This window comes from Barbus barbus (assembly GCF_936440315.1).
Source record: "Barbus barbus genome assembly, chromosome: 12".
Lineage (NCBI taxonomy): Eukaryota > Metazoa > Chordata > Actinopteri > Cypriniformes > Cyprinidae > Barbus > Barbus barbus.
Window position 1 is genome coordinate 158,410 of NC_136740.1, and position 17,221 is coordinate 175,630.

The 17,221-nt window shown below is 40.4% G+C and overlaps 1 pseudogene across 1 annotated transcript in view; it reads left to right on the forward strand.

Moving 5' to 3' along the window:
* The window catches only part of LOC306878022 (threonylcarbamoyladenosine tRNA methylthiotransferase-like), a 224,272-nt pseudogene that overhangs the window by 14,390 nt on the left and 192,661 nt on the right, over window positions 1–17,221 (forward strand). Inside the window, exon 3 of the transcript in view lies at window positions 6,332–6,380. The product of the transcript in view is annotated as a threonylcarbamoyladenosine tRNA methylthiotransferase-like (transcript). The remainder of the gene's footprint in view (window positions 1–6,331; window positions 6,381–17,221) is intronic.

The following is a 17,221-nucleotide window of genomic DNA, read 5'->3' on the forward strand; positions in this document are numbered from 1 at the left end:
TGTTCCTGCCAGTTTTGCATTTCAGGGTGTCCTCGTTACTCTTAGGAAAAGTCTCAAGTGAAAGATTCACCTTTTCCTGCTTTAAGTCAGCCTTTCTCCATGTTGACGAGTGCCCTCCTCTTTCAGGAGGGGAGTTGACAGTCCATCAGCCCCTCCCTCTTCTTCTCTCTGCAACTGAGTCTTTGCTTCTTCGCCACATAGTTAGAGAGACTCCAGTTCTTAGCTTCCTTTTGTCAAGGCTCTGTTCCAGAAGCCATCTGAAATTTCAAACACTCAGAGACTGCATTAATCAAATTGAACCTTAATTAACTCTGACTAAGTTGTGTCTGAGCAATCAGCTCTTTATCTAATTTTCAATTTTCAACCATCTCTTTCAATGGTTCCTTAATAAAAGGTTAAGTACAAATAAATAGTTAAAAACAGCAGTTCCCTTATTCTATTTTAGTGAAGCAAGTTCTTCATTGCAGAAAAACAGCAAAGTTTTTTCTTTGCAACCGGCAGAAAGCTACCTTAATTATCTAAGTATACTATAATAAAACATAAAAATCCTTCATTCTACAACAGCATGACATGCGTATGGTAAAACTAAAGACTTCATTCATAATTTTTCTTCTATTATTGCATACATGGTTCAGAATAATCTAGTAATGGTGAATGAATTTTCCCAACCAACATAAAATAATTCCTTTTTATCTTATTTTGTTATTTATTCAACAAGTCCCATTATTACTTTAAAATGTCCTATTGCCTTTGAATAAAAATTTCTGTAAAGAATCTTGCTCTCATTCAACATTTCACTCCACAAGTTATCTTTAGTTAACTCAAACCCAAATCTTTGAAACTCTGTAATAGATTCACTTTCACACTGTCTCCCAGAAATAACAAGATACAAATTTTAGACGTCTTCAGATATAAGATATAAAGTTTTAAGCACGTGCAATATTTTTAATAATCTATTAAGACGTCATTTAATAAATATCTAATTTTAATTAATCTATTATTATTTTAATAATCTGCAAAGTCCACATCTTGGAACAGCTTTTATATGCAACATTTATACAAGTCTCTTTATTATTTAAGGCTCATAAAATCATCCTTTGTTACTTTTTTTTTTTTTCTTATCTAGGGCCCATATACTCATTCACTCTTCCTTAATGTAACACCAGCCGCACCCATCTCCGCTGCCTGACCACACTCACGTGATGGTCCAGGAGGGGGTGCACACTTCTGGTCCAACAGATACAGAGCTTATTTCCTCATACAGCCACAATCACTCACACAGACACAGACACAGACACAGACATTAAAACAGACTACACTACATTCTTCTTGAGCGACCATGTCAGTTCTACTCGCTCTTTCACTGATTCACTTCCTCAACACAGTAAAAAAGCAGGATTTTTGCCTCCCTATTCAGTCCTCTGTTCCCTCCTACAACGTTAACTGAGCGGTATCCAAAGGACTTTGCGCGCTTTCCTCTACTTTATCTGCTTAACTTTTAATGTTATCCTCAAGGCCCACTTAACAATAAACACAGACCATTGCATGCAATGTATATCTGCTCAATGTCCACTGCCATCCATCAAGGCCCTCTTGACAGTAAACACAGATTTTTGCATGCACAATCTGCCCTAATTCACTGCTGTCTATCAAAGATCCTCTTAACAGTCAAAAAGATCTGTGCATGCAATTGTTTCTTCTGGAATCAAAACCCCTTTCTTTTCTTTTTTTTCTTTAAATTTGGAAGAATTATTTTAAGTGACCTTACCACCAAGGGCAGCCTAGCAAACAACACAAACCAATTATATAAGCATAAACTGCCTACCTCTTAAGTGGCCACTTGTTTGTGCTGTTTGTTAAAATTCTGTCCAAAGTGGTCGTCCACCCTGTTGCTCCTTTCCAATCCTGTTTGTGACGCCAAATGTGGTGGCTTCCGCCTTTTCTATGAAGAATCACTCTCAAAGTCTTGGGGTTTCGATGCCAGAAAATAGACTTTATTAAAACAAGAAAATAAAGCCGAGAAGTCTTCTGCAGAAAAGTTCTCCTGAATGTAATCTGCATCCTCTTTAAATAGTTTTTCCTCTAGTCATGTTCAATACATTTCATATATGGTTTCACCTTTTTAGGCTGTGTTTTCCTTATATATATATCTATATATATAGAAAGGGCTCCCTATATGGTAGGGGAAAGCAGCCCCTCTTGCACTTTTACAGCTGTTACCTATTTTGAGGGCCTAGGGTCTGCACATTCTATTCGTGCAGGCCTCCGACATACACACAGGCATATGATTATAATGGAAGAATACCTTGATACATAAATGGCTAAATTCACATTAATTATACTTGATTAATTCATCTTTCGACTAATAAAAATCCACCATACCAGCAGTTCAATTCCAACTGCAGCAAAGTCAGATTGTAAGGGCTCAACTGGTTCCAGTGGTCTTTCCCGATGGCTGTCTAAGTGGCGGGGTCCTCACTGGGGATCTGTCTCTGGCGCTTATCTCTGTGTCCTGGTCTCCGCTGACGTTCAGGGCTGTAGAGGTCGTCTCTGGGTGCTGATCCACCTTCTGATCTGGATACGGACTGGATCTGGTGACTGCAGTGGCCATCTGGGCAGGTTACGGACCGTGGCTACAGTGACTGGGGATATGTCCCCGGGGCTCATCCAGGTGTCTGGCCTCCGCCGACGATCAGGGCCACATATCAGAGGCATCGGAAATATGAAGGAACGACGCATGTGTCTCTATTGAGTCCTTCACAGAAATATGATCATGCGTGACCTAAATCTACATGTAGAAAAAAATATAATACACTCTGATTTGCCTCATTTTATTGTCAATATTTAGCCTCGGGTTCAGGATATTTTCACACACTATCATAACCAGGAATTGTTGTTGGTTGGCATGGTAACCTCACCCACCGTCCCTCATAACAGTGTGACTATAGGTGTCTATCAGTAGAATAGGTATATATGTATACTGTATCTGAATGTAGATTAGTGCTCCAGACATACTTCACATTCACTTCACATCACTTTTAACCCGCCGCTGATTCTTACAGTGTGAAAGTGATGTGAAGTGAATGTGAAATATGTCTGGAGCACTACAGTAATCTACATCCAGTGAAGTGAAGTGAAGTGAAGTGACATTCAGCCAAGTATGGTGACCCATACTCAGAATTCGTGCTCTGCATTTAACCCATCCAACGTGCACACACACAGCAGTGAACACACACACACCGTGAACACACACCTGGAGCAGTGGGCAGCATTTATGCTGCAGCGCCCGGGGAGCAGTTGGGGGTTCGGTGCCTTGCTCAAGGGCACCTCAGTCGTGGTATTGAGGGTGGAGAGAGCGCTGGACATTCACTCCCCCCACCTACAATTCTTGCCGGCCGGAGACTCGAACCCGCAACCTTCGGATTACAAGTCCGACTCTCTAACCATTAGGCCACGACTTCCCCACTCAGGATCATTCAGGGCTCAGGATCATGCATATGAGCCGTGAAAAGCCATCTTTAACGCTACAGTGCGGCAGGACCACGACTGCAGTCTCCACAGACACAAAGCCTAACGCAGTTCCTCTGTGCGCAAGCGGATCGAAGCACAGCCCGGATTGGTCCAGAGGTCTCGCAGCGTTTGATGAAGTGGCTTCAGCACATCTTTGTTTTGTCTAGACCAGGGGTTTTCAACCTTTTAGGACATGCGCCCCCCCAAGTTTGTCTAATTTCACTCGAGCCCAAAGTGTGCGAACATCATTCACATATTGTTTGCTGCGTCTCCAGTGCGTCGCATTAAGAAACATAAACATATAACCAGCTTACCTGATTCAGTGTGATGCTGAGCCTGTTTCTGAGATAACAACATGCCAATCCGTGGTTGGATTTCTGACATGACTAACCGTAAATCATTTTACACCATTCTCACTGTCGCCTAACAGCGGGAGTCAGATTGCTCCCTAGCGGATGGCTGAAGATTTGAAAGCTCGTATTCATAAATCTTCAAGGCAATGTCTCTGAATTAATTGATGCTCGCGCCCCCCTTGACAGGTGCTGGCGCCCCCCTGGGCGCCCCACAGGTTGAAAACCCCTGGTCTAGACAACAGACTTCCACGTCAAGTGCAGCTCGTCCCTTATTGCTTTCAAATAGTTTTCTTTAAAAACAATAGCTGTGGGGAATCACACATCGGATTTTGAAGTTCTTTGGTCCAGGGCTGGATTAAAAGCGTGAGACTGCAGCCGACGGAGGAGCACGCCAGTAATGCTAAACAGGCCGACCTCCTGCCGCTCCCAAACATCTCTGCCAGCACATGAAAGAGTCCACTCAATAAAATTACCTTTCTTCTGGCTCTTTGACACACTTCTGGAGAGCGCTGCATTGTGAGCCGGTCCCGCTGCGTATTTCAGACACGGCGCTGCTCGAGTGGGCCGAGATTGAGCTCCCATTAGGGCAGAATTGATTTCTGTTCCAGTGTTTTTCACGCATGTGACTGCATCCGTTGGAGGCCTGGGTCTGTGCTCCGTTTCTCAGCCCATGGTACTACTGAATTAATGGCCACTCACACACACGGACATTTAACCGGAGAGTGCACCGCACAATGGACACAAATTCCCTTTAATACTGTAGTTCAGCTTCTACAATCTTACAATCTCCATGCAGAAATGAGCTCAGCGGAGGAAAGATTGGCGCCTCCAGCCGACTCTAACCATTACAGGCTGTTTTATTCTCACTCCATTTGCCATTCTGTCTTCCTTTATCTTGAGTGCCTTCTTTTTCTCCCTGTGATGGTTTAGACTGGAACAATGAAACAGTGCAGTGCTGACGGGTGTAAAAATGAGGAAATGTGCAAGAATGAGTTTCTGATGAATCAGCTGACTCTGGATCTCATCCTCTGTTTGTCTGTCTATTAACTACATTTTGCATCTCTTTAGTCAAGTAGCATATGGATGTCATGTTATTCCTCAGTTATTCATACAGGAGCTACAGAAAACGAGTATCTACATTACCAAAGAACACCATTACCGACTTCAGTCTAGCGTGAGTTTATGCACTTTAAAAAACACTCCCGTTATAATCAGTGAAGCTATCTACACTGTATGATGAAAGAATCTTTTATTTACGTCGCACATACGTCTCCGCTTTGTTGTTTGTGATGAGAGAATCTGCGAGTCAGAATTAGCGAGCGCACACTCTGAACAACAAAACTCCTCCGTTTCAGCGAAGACTCATCTGAACGCCTCTGAATGGCCGCTGCATTCACGAACTAAAAATACGCCTAAAAAGAAATTTGATGGAACAAATGAGCCCTAATTTTAATTAGATAATAATACTAGTCTCATAATAGCAGTAGCAATAATAATAATAATAATAATTGTCTTGACATCGTCAAAGGCAGCAGCCACAAGTGATATCACTGATTATTGTTGATACACAATACTATCGTCTATCAGCACAACCCTAGAACAACATCAGTTTAGTTCAAGATTACAGGTGCTTCAACCGCAGGTGTAGAGAATCACACAAACCATCAACATCATCCATGAACCACAAACTCATCTTCAGCACTGCATCTCTTGTTTTAGCTCTGTATCACGCATGTATAAAAAGTGTTTGTACTTTTTTTTTTAACAAATACATGAGACTTTGATATTTTGTGGTATTGCAATGATGTTTTGCGTGAAATGATTCATGCAGTGGTGTTTATTGCGGTTGTAGGTTTATCTGTCTGCTGTAGAGCATCGCCGTCCTTCATCCTCATGACAGACTCGTCAGTGGAGCTGTCAGTCATCCGTCACATCTCCCAGTTTTATTTGCTGGAAAGAAACAATTACACATCTCTCGGTTCTCCCTTCATCAGACAACTTTTTAATTGCCTTGTAATGAATATGGTCATCAAAAGCAGTGACCAATCTACTGCCGTTTACCGTTGTGACATTCTGACATCAGAGATGAGAGGAGCTTGATCTGAATCATCTGTCGGTTATGGTGAGGATTGAAGACTAACAGCAGTGATGGTGATCTTCACATATTGCTATTAAAAGCACAAATCACAATAAGTTTATGTTAAAAATGAAGACATTTGTCCTAATGAGTTGTAGTGTGTTTTCCTCCTCCTGCTCATATCAGTTCATATGACCGGATCTGAGAGCGAATGCTGAAATACCAGCACTCACATGACTCCTGGAGTCTGAGGAGCGGATCTTACCGCTGTATGTGGTTCTGAGTCTCTACACCATCATGATTCCACACCGTTCTCCTGCAGAGTCTGTGAGGAGCGGCTGAGTGAACATGAGTGACCCCTGAATGATGTTCTCACCGCGTCTCTCTGTAGGTCCAGCAGATCGATCGAGTGGTGGAGGTCGTGGACGAGGCTATCAAAGGTCAGTCTCACACACACACACACACACACACACACACACACACACACACACACACACTTTTTGTTTCTGTGTAGTCATCTGTCTGAGTCTCTCTGTTTGACCTGTCGTGTGTTCTCTTCTAAACGGGTCATATGCATTTTATTGGACTTTGTTTTGGTGATGAGCTAGTGTATGTGTGAATGTTTGGCTGCAGATCCTCGAGTGTTCACGTCAGGTGATTAGTCGCTATGCTACAGGCCAATAAACTGTTTTAACCGACAGAGGAAATTCGACAATTCTGATTGTGTTCTGATGTTTAATAGTTTATATGTGAGTCTGGGCCACAAACGCGGTTATCAGTAGCACAGGTATATTTGTAGCAATAGACAACAATACATTGTATGGGTCAAAATTATCAATTTTTCTTTTATGACAAAAATCATTAGGATATTACAGTATTTCTGAATTGCTAAAACACTAAAATCCATTTGCAAAACCAAAGTTGCAAGTGTACAAACCACTTTATTGATTGAATCACACAGTTTGCAGAACTTTAAACATTTCTCATGTGGTTAGACACAACTAGCAAATCGGAAACAGTCTTTGTGCAAAACTGTAAACACATTGTCATTGACAAGGCACACGTAGCATTGTGGTGCACTTCAACTCAGAATGGCACAACACAGCCCCAAAAGTGAAACACAAGCAACACACTGTTGTCATCGGTAACACACAAGCACTCAAAATTTAACACACCTGTTTCAAATCAGTAATGTGTTGCACCTAATCAATAATCAGGATATAAAGCCATGTCAAATCCAAATGGCATGTGTGATTTTCACAATGGAGGGCAGGAGAGAAGGAGGAAGTGGAAGTGGAAGTGGAAGTGGACGAGGACGACGACGAGGAGGAGGAGGAGGAGGAGGAGGAGACAGAGACAGAGACAGAGGAGGAAGAAGAGCCATCATTTCCAATGAAATTAGAGCAACAATCATACACCATGTTCTGGTTCATGGAATGAGTATGAGGGAAGCAGGACTACGTGTTCAACCAAATATAAGCAGGTTCTCTGTGGCCTCCATTGTCAGGACATTCAGAGAGAACAGGTAAGTGTACTATCATTTGTTGTCCCTCAAACTTACAGTACAGTATGTACAGTTGTGGAACGTCTCAGTAAATTACTGTAACATATCTCTAAAAATAGCATGAATAGAAATGGCAAATAGCAGTATTACAGTAAAACTAATAGTAGTACTAAAAATAATAGTATTTTATGTATTGTACATATTTGGTGACATTTCAATGCATTAGGCCTGTCTGTATAATTCTAACAAGAGGTTTTATTTGCTAGAATTGAAAGACCGCCACATGCCGGTGGAAGGAGGGGTATGTTCTCACAACAGCAGGAGACCATTATTGTCAATATGGTCCTTCAAAATAATCTCATTCGTCTGCATGAAATACAACAGCGAGTTGAGGAAGACAACGTGAACTTTGAAGGAATCAACCGTGTGAGTCTCTCCACAATTGACCGTGTCCTGAAACGCAACCTGATAAGTCTCAAACGAGCCTACAGAGTACCATTTGAGAGAAATTCTGAAAGGGTAAAAGAGCTACGATATCAATATGTACAAGTAATCATGTCCAGAGATTAGACAGCACTATTGAGTTACTGTACATCTTTACTGTGTTGAATGTAATGCAGCACATGTGTATAGAGGCATGAAGCCTGGAATGCTATGTAATTTACGTTACTTCAAAAATAAATTTTTGTTCTTTTCTATAGAGAATGTTTCAACTGGATTCCATGGAGAGGCCTCATGAGTGCATCTTCTTGGATGAAGCTGGCTTCAATCTCACCAAGAGGAGAAGGAGAGGCTGCAACATTATTGGTCAACGTGCCATTGTAGAGTTGCCAGGGCAGCGTGGTGGCAACGTGACCATATGTGCTGCCATCAGCAGCTACGGGGTTATTCACCGCCATGTGACTTTAGGGCCTTACAACACTGCCCATCTTATAACGTTTTTGTATGCTCTACAGGAAGCATTACTGAGACGTGAAGAGAGAGGTGATGAGCAGGCAGAGCATCCCATGTATGTGGTAATCTGGGACAATGTGAACTTTCACCGTGGTCCTAGAATCCGTGAGTGGTTTGAAAATAACCCACGTTTTATAAATGTGTGCCTCCCACCATACTCGCCCTTCCTTAATCCCATTTTTTTCTGCATGGAGGTGGAAGGTCTATGACAGAAATCCTTATGCACAGGAAAATCTCATTCAGTCAATGGATGCAGCATGTGACAACATTGGAGTGGAAGCGATTCAAGGTTGGATTCGGCATGCTAAAGGATTCTTTCCCCGTTGTTTAGCAAGGGACAGGATTGCCTGTGACGTTGATGAGGTCCTGTGGCCTGACCATGCCCAGAGGCATGATGCTGAGGCAGAATGATTCCAAGACATTGCTTGCTATCGACCTGCTGCATTTATTGTTTGTGACTACATTTATATGTGTGCAGGATTGTGCAAATACTTCATAATAAATACATTTTTTTTTTTTTTTTTTTTTTTCCTGCTCTGCCCTGAGTGCAATGTTTTGCATTTATCTCTGTAGTGTGTAATGACTTCTGTGTAGTGTTTATGCATTAGCTGGATGTGTGTTATCTGAAAACAGTGTTTGGTTTTGGGTAAAGATTACATAGTTCTGGCTCAATTGTTTGATATAGCAAGACAAGTCAAAGGTTTTGACAGTGTAGCTTAAGTTTGGTGATTTGTGTTTAAGGTTTTGAGAAAGTGAGAGAAACATTCAAAAATGTGTTTTAGCAATTCAGAAATACTGTAAGTAAAGATCATGTTCCATGAAGATATTTTGTACATTTCCTACTACATTATATCAAAACTTAATTTTTGATTAGTGATATGCATTGCTAAGAACTTTATTTGAACAACTTTAAAGGTGATTTTCTAAATATTTAGATTTTTTTTGCACCCTCAGATTCCGGATTTTCAAATAGTTGCATCTCAGCCAAATATTGTCCGAGCCTAACAAACCATACATCAATGGAAAGACTATTTATTCAGCTTTCAGATGATGCATAAATCTCAATTTCCGAGTATTTGGTCTTACATTGCTGTTGTCAGTTTTAAAAAGCGGTTTTCTCCTGTCGTTTGTCATGTTATCTTCTAAACGTGGTCAAATGTCTTTAACTCATCTGTTGGCATTTGTTCATTTAGCTCATGCTCAGGACGATCTGAGGTTCGGCTCATTGTGGCAGCTCAGTTCCCCTGCTGACTAAAACGACAGTACTAGCATTTTTGCCCAGTAATATGACCATTGTTTATCTGGTTTAAAATACCAGTAATCAGCATGACTAATATTATTTATTAATTTGTTTATTAAATTGCACACAAGTTTAACAGCTTTGAACACCCTTTAAGTCGAGTGTGTGTCAGGTGCTGCAGCGTTTGTATCTACAAACCATCAGATCACAGAGTCGTGAGGAGGCAGGACTCTTTTCACACCTAGCAACCACACAGAACACCCTAACAACCAGACCCTAGCAGACAGAGCCCATCCCTTGTCTCATTCCTTAACGTTTTCTCCCAAATCAACTGACATTTTTTCTGAAACGGCAAAACATGTTGGGCTTCGGGGGGAAAAGAGACTGAATTAGAGGCTTGTGTGAAATGTGCTGTGCTATAGCTATAAAAAAAATAAAATAATAATAATAATTTGTTCCTACAAGTTCATTTGTAATTTTTATACTGATGAATGCATTTTTCCAAACTCCTGCTATTACTGATCATGTATAAAGCTGAAGACTGAATGTTCAGATGTGTGTGTTTCACACAGACTGAGAAAGCATGGCTCTGACCCATGAGTGTGTGATCAGGCCTGCAGCTGTAGATGTGCTGGAGGTCAGTTACACATTGACCAATAGCCATAGATCTGTGGATCGTTCAGATGATACCAGAGCTGCCACTGAAGCAGTCTGTGTGTGACCTTCAGCATGCAGTCTGAGATGCTGCGGTTATTTACGTGTACTGCAGATGCCAACTTATGAGAGATATACTGTATTCATAGTAGCAGTGCTTCAGTTACGGTTTGTGAGTGTGTTTGTGTGAGTGTGTGAGAGTCTGTGTGTGTGTGAGTGCATCTGAGTGTGTGTGCGTGCGTAAATGCGTGTGTGTGAACGTGAGAGAATGTGTGTGTATGTATGTGAGTGTGTGTGAGAGTGAGAGTGAGTGTGTGTGAGAGAAAGAGTGTATGTGTGTGTATGTGAGTGTGTGTGGGAGTGAAAGTGAGTGTGTGTGTGTGTGTGTGTGTGTGGGAGTGAGAGTGTGTGTGTGTGAGAGAGAGTGTGTGTGTATGTGAGCGTGTGTATGTGAGTGTGTGTGTGTGTGAGAGAGTGAGTGAGTGTCTGTGGGAGTGAAAGTGTGTGTGTGTGAGAGAGAGAGTGAGTGTGTGTATGTGAGGGCGTGTGTGTGGGAGTGAGAGTGTGTGTATATGTGAGTGTGTGTATGTGCGTGCGTGTATGGTTCTTTAGGGTCTCTTTATATTTGTAGTGTTTTTGAGCAATAAATGTAAAAAAAAAAAAATCCAATATTAGGAGTCATTAAAGTCTTGATGTTATCATAGTAACCATATGGTAGTAAGTGTTACTCAAAATATGTAGAATTTGTAAAGTCAAGTCAAGTCACCTTTATTTATATAGCGCTTTTAACAATGTTAGAGGTGTGACCTCGGCATCCTGGCCAAATTTCCCCATTGGTCTCTGACCATCATGGCCTCCTCATCATCCCCTTACATTGACTGGCTTCATCACTCTGGCTGTGTCCAAATTCAGGGTCTGCATCCTCCTTAGGATCCTTCCTACCCGGTTGAAGGAGGAGGGATCCTCCGACGTCCGCAAAACCCGGAAGTCGGTGTTTGTGAATTTGGACAGCCTACCCTTCTTTCAGTTCCCTCCCTTACCCGTTGCTCATATCCTGTCGCCTAGCAACTGTGACAGCGCCAAGCAAGAAGCGGGAAAATGGACAAACAAAGAGTTATTCTCCTCATTTTAATTATTTTGGAAGAAATAAAGCAATTAAATAAATGAAATACTTTCTTTGCTCGTTGTCGGAGTTTTTTATATCAGACTACAAGACAGTCACATCCAGGTAAGCCATTATAGCCTATTTTTATTTGTTTTTAAGTATTCTACTAATTTCTCCTACAAATTCATTGAGCCGAAGCATAAACTTTAGCTTGTTTTGTCAGAGAAACTCCTCTCCCACTCCGCTACCGCTCGCTTCGTCCGCCATTACGCTCTGCCGAAAAGAATTATGGGATAGGTAGGACGGGAAAGGATCCACCACACCCATCCTTCCAATTCGGGGAAAAGGAGGACGTATTTGTGGGCCGCATTTGAAGGATCCTACGAATTTGGACAGCCTTCGTCGCGGCGCTGTGACGTAACATCCTTCAAATGAGTACTCCGAAGGATGCAGACCCTGAATTTGGACACAGCCTCTGTCTCCTCTCCACCAGTAAGATGGTGTGTGGTGGGCGTTCTGGCGCACTATGGCTGCCGTCGCATCATCCAGGTGGATGCTGCACACTGGTGGTGGACGAGGAGACACCACCCCTCACAATGTAGAGCGCTTTGAGTGCTTAGAAAAGCAGAAAAGCGCTATATAAATGTAATGAATTATTAATTATTATGTAAATTGTGTCAAAGCAACTGCACAATATCAAAAAAGGAAAATAGTATCAATAATGTAAAATGAAAAGATTAAAAAAAAAGATTTTCAGTTAAAGGCATTTCATTATTGAATTCAGTAATGTCATCATCCAGCTCAGTTCAGTGTCTTTGCAATCAGGTCGACGATAACGCTGGAAATGAAGTGTCCCCAATGTTAAGTATAATTTAAAGGTGCCATAGAATGGAAAACTGTCTTTACCTTGGCATAGTTGAATAATAAGAGTTCTGTACATGGAAATGACATACCGTGAACCATTGTTTCCTCCTTATGTAAATCTCGTGAATAAAAAAGACCACTGAAAAATAGGCGAATCAGAAAATAACACCAACTGTGACGTAGCAGTCTGTATCACTACGCACCCAACATTTGCATATACCCGCTCATGTTCTAGGCCAGCCGAACCATCAGAAGTTCTGCAGGTTGTAGCAAATTAGCTTAAAATGGAATATTTATTATCACTTATAACTGGTTGTAATTAATAATAAATATTTAGATTAGATCTTAGAATTGACTGTAGCAGAATCGATATTGCAATTACTTGATCTGTCCGTCCACCGAGCAGACAATATAATTATTTATCAATTCTAGGAAAGATTATTTTCCTGGCCAAGGAACAATAGCCTTCCTACTTGTACAGTGCTAGCAGTAGTTTAGCATGTAGCAAGGAGCAGCATTCAGTGACTAACGAATCGTGAGCAGAACACAGAGACAATCAATTGTGAATAAAAGGTATTTAATAAATGAAACTGTAGCTAACATACAACTAAACTAAGCAAAACACACACACACACACACACACATATATATATATATATATATATATATATATATATATATAGAATGAAGGAAAGTAAGGAAAAGAGAGAGAAGAGCAAAAGAATGGCAGTATCTCAGATCAATTAATGACAGACCAAATGAGAATCATCAGAGAATCACAATTCACCTTAAAAAGGGGTTCAAACTTAAACACGCATCTAAACAGTTGTAAACGGTTACTTGCATTGGTTTTGAAGCTGAATGAGAGTCTTGATGCGGTAGACAAAAGGTTCTTGATGATTTCTTTAGGAAGATTTTCCTCTGGTTCTTCTGAAGATAAGAAGTTCCACGGCAAGTCCACAAAGTTACTTGAAACTAAAACTGCCAGAAGGTTAACTCAAGAGGAGAGTTTGGGAGCGTGTCCGTCTCAAGAAGAAGAGTTTTGAGCACCGATTAGTCTGAGTTCAGAACTTTTCATAGTTTGTAGCCGCACCCACTTTTTGGGTGGAGTGACCAATCAGAGGCCAGCCATTCTTGAGAAGTGGGACAAAACAGGGTGCAAAACTGAAAAAAATTAAACTTTGTACTCAGACAAATGAAACTACATTTATGTATCTTATATGTACTAAGCTACTGAGCTATGCTTTGATGCAACCTCCCAACTTTTCTCTTTTTTAAACAAAATGTGCTTTTTTTTACCTTGGACTGTGTAATATAATTTCAACTTTATCTTTAACAGCATTCAAGATGTTTTAACATTTCAAAACACTTTCTCATGTTAGCAAACAGATTACACTTTCACATGCGACCAACAATTCCATAACAAATATAAAATATCATAATGAAATATTATCAAAATAGTCATCTGACGGAGGTGACAGAACTGATGGAGTTGACGCATCTGACGGTGGTGACGAAAACCTGAATTTGTTGTATTTTTAACTATCAAATACATTGAATCAAACAATTCCTGTGTTAAAACAACCACAACAGGCAGTGAGTATGTTATTGTTTATAAAGCTTTTATTCAAGAGTCACATTTAAGTATTTTGATATATTATTGGAACACAAAATCTTGATGTGGTGACATCTTTCACAAAACAAATGGAGTTCATGTAGTAGCCATTTTATTTGTTCTGTTGATACTAGATGCTAATAGAACCTGCTTCAGGAGAATAAAATGATCTAAATATTTCAAATAATTTCCTCAGAAATTGGAAGATGGTGTTGACGTATCATGGTTGTGACACATGAAATATTAACATTAGGATTTAAAATATTCTAAAACTATAAAACTGACCAGAGTCTGTCTGACCGTGATGTAGTCTGCAGAGGAGGACTGTGGCAAGGGGTCCTTTAGAGTGACAGCTGCCCCTGATATTCCCTGATTTTATTACATTTGAATGAATGTCTGACGGTGTTGACAAAAAGTGGGGACAAAACTTTAAAACCTTATGAAACATGCATGTGTCACTGAAAAACAACCTTGCGTTGATATGAGATATTATTAAGTGTTGGTTTTGATAAAACAAGCTCTTTTTTTATCGTTAAAAACATTTTTATCCATTTTATAGCATATGAATGATTGAACCCTTCTCTGTGGACACAATGTTTTAGATGTAGTGAGAAGACAATAAGTGTCATAGATTTCACATAATAATGATAAAATTAAATTGAAGGGGGTAATTGTGTTAAATAGATTCTATGATCAATCCCCATAACATTTACAATTGAAAATATTTTAATTTTTTAAACCTGATAGCAGTTACAATTGCTGGACATGTTTTGTCCCATGTTTAAAGAATGACTGAGGCATGAATTTTTGGCGGGAGAGACTTTCTTTGTCTCCGTTTATGGAACATTTAAATTTTTATTGCCGGTCTGGAGAGTTGGTGCAGTTTTACTTCAAAACATAGTAACAATTGTATGATGCAGTTCACGACCACATAGTGTACCTCATTGTTTGAGGAACAAAAAGAAGATAATTTTGATACCAAGAAAGTAATCTATAGAAGATATTAAAGCAGAGATACACTCATACACTTGATTATAGGTGTTTAGAGTCTAACTAATACAAGTAAAGGGTTGTAACTAAGTTAACATAATAGGGGAATATACACACAACACATGCATATACCAGATACATTTATAACTGCTTTATTATGGCCTAAATAAAGCAAATGTCTTTATGTGTATGTGTGTGTGTGTGTGTGATGTGTATTTGAAATTGTGGAGACCACTGGTCTAGTGGTGCCTGGCCTGGGTCATTCACTCCTTTTCGGAATGTGTTTGAAGTTTGATAGGGAGACCAGAGCGGTGACCTGCTTAGTGTCTTTTGATAGTGGGGAAAGACCATTGGCAATTTAGCACCCATATAAATGTAAATGATGAGGCCAGATTAGTCATTGGTATGCCGATGTCAACGGCTAAAAGGGTCTCTTACAACCAAGTGTAATCAACTATCAGTGAGCTTACGCAGACGCTACAAGGTATTGTGAAGAAAAAGCAAGGACAGCTTCAAAAATGGCAGACCATGGAAATAAATGTTATGTTCCAGGCTGTGCAGGGGGTGTGAAGTGCAGGGATGGGTTGGTGTCTGTATTCAGAAAGGCACAGAAAGCAAATAAATTCTAATAAAATAACGTGAGCCACTAAAGGGACATGTTTAGCTGCTTGCTGGCAGTAGCCTGTTACACTGCAGTACATTTCACTTACCACATAAACAGAGTAAGGAGAGCTGACTGAGGATGATGGCGAATGATTTACAGATCCTGAGCGCTACTGACAAGCATCTGGACTTTTTTTTTATTTGTGGTAAATACTGCTGCTCCATAATATAAACAAGTACGTGCGATCGCGAATCTCGAAAGTAAAACTAAAAAGCGATCGTGCATTTGAAAGCTGTTTCAATGCCCAGCATATTAATAGTGGCTCCCTAATGCCCGCATTTTATTTACAGTATAATTAACCAACGGTATTACCGTGTTTCCTTCATGTGAGCTACTGAAATGAGCCGCACTGTGAAACAGCCAATCAGAGCAGAGCTCAACATTATTATTCATGACCCTTCCAAATAAGGTAAGAACAGACCATTTCATTCTAGGGAGAAATCCTAGGGTTGTAAATGGACATGTAAAACTGTTTCTGGAGATCATTTGCCCTTACCTAAGCCACATACCTTCTGTGTAGATATCACAGAACAATTTAAAGTATTGTATCAATGTACTCTATGGCACTTTTAAAGTTGGTTGTAGTTTCCGGCCCGGTGTGTCCAGTGTTTCAGTGCAGTCATTTTTATATGTTAAAGTACAGACTGAAATCAACATTTCACCTGTTTACTTTAATAGACATTGCAAACTTTAGCAGTTCATTAGTGCACATTATTACAGAGATGATCAATAGGTTGTCTTTGATCTTTCTCTTCTACTCCAACTGTCTGTCCCAAAGTAACATGCTAGTGATGAAGAAACTGACTAACACTGCATTAGGAGAGACAAAACATCTAACAAAAGTGTGGTTTGTGTGCTCAAAGTATAAAGCTATTTTTGGCAGGTTACTTTAGTGCAGCATTTCATGAGTACTTCGAGAGGACTTCACTAGAGTGAGCGCGCGCACACACACACACACAGCTCTTTGTTTCTTTGAACAGTTGCAGCAGACCGCTGCTCAACACTGAAGGTAAAACAAGATACTTTTAAATAGCCTTGTTAGCAGGAGTTTGGAGTTGCCTGTTTCTCTGGCTCTCTGTTCATCTGATCAGAGGTGTTGAGGTGAAGTTCTCCTGCTGTGAGCGTCAGGAGGAGACCGGAGGCTGACCGCTGCCTCTGCCTGTCCACTCGATCAAACTACAGCTGCATGGAAGAGGATGAAACATCTCGCCCCCCACAGCGACAGAGAAATACAGCAGCAGAATGTTGTACAGGAGGAACAGATCCACATCAGTACCTTCAGCACTCAAATTAGCTGTGAAGGGAAGCTCTTGAATGTTCACTGTTTCACACACTTAAAGGAATTGTCCACCCAAAAATGAACATTTTGATGGAAAATTAGGATGAGTTTGTTTCTTCATCAGGTTTGTAGAAATGTGTCTCTGCATCAGTGTCTCAGCAATGGATGCTCTGCAGTGAATAGGTGCCGTCAGAATGAGAGTCCAAACAGCTGATAAAAACATCACAATAATCCACACCACTCCAGTCCATCAGTTAACATCTGGAGAAGACAAAAGATGCGTGTTTAAGTTTTTTAACTTCAAACCATTGTTTGAAGATCTGTGTCATAACATCACTTGACTCCATGTAAATATCACTATATCAATAAGCTATTCATAATCTTTCTCTATACAACTTTTTTGCACATTCTT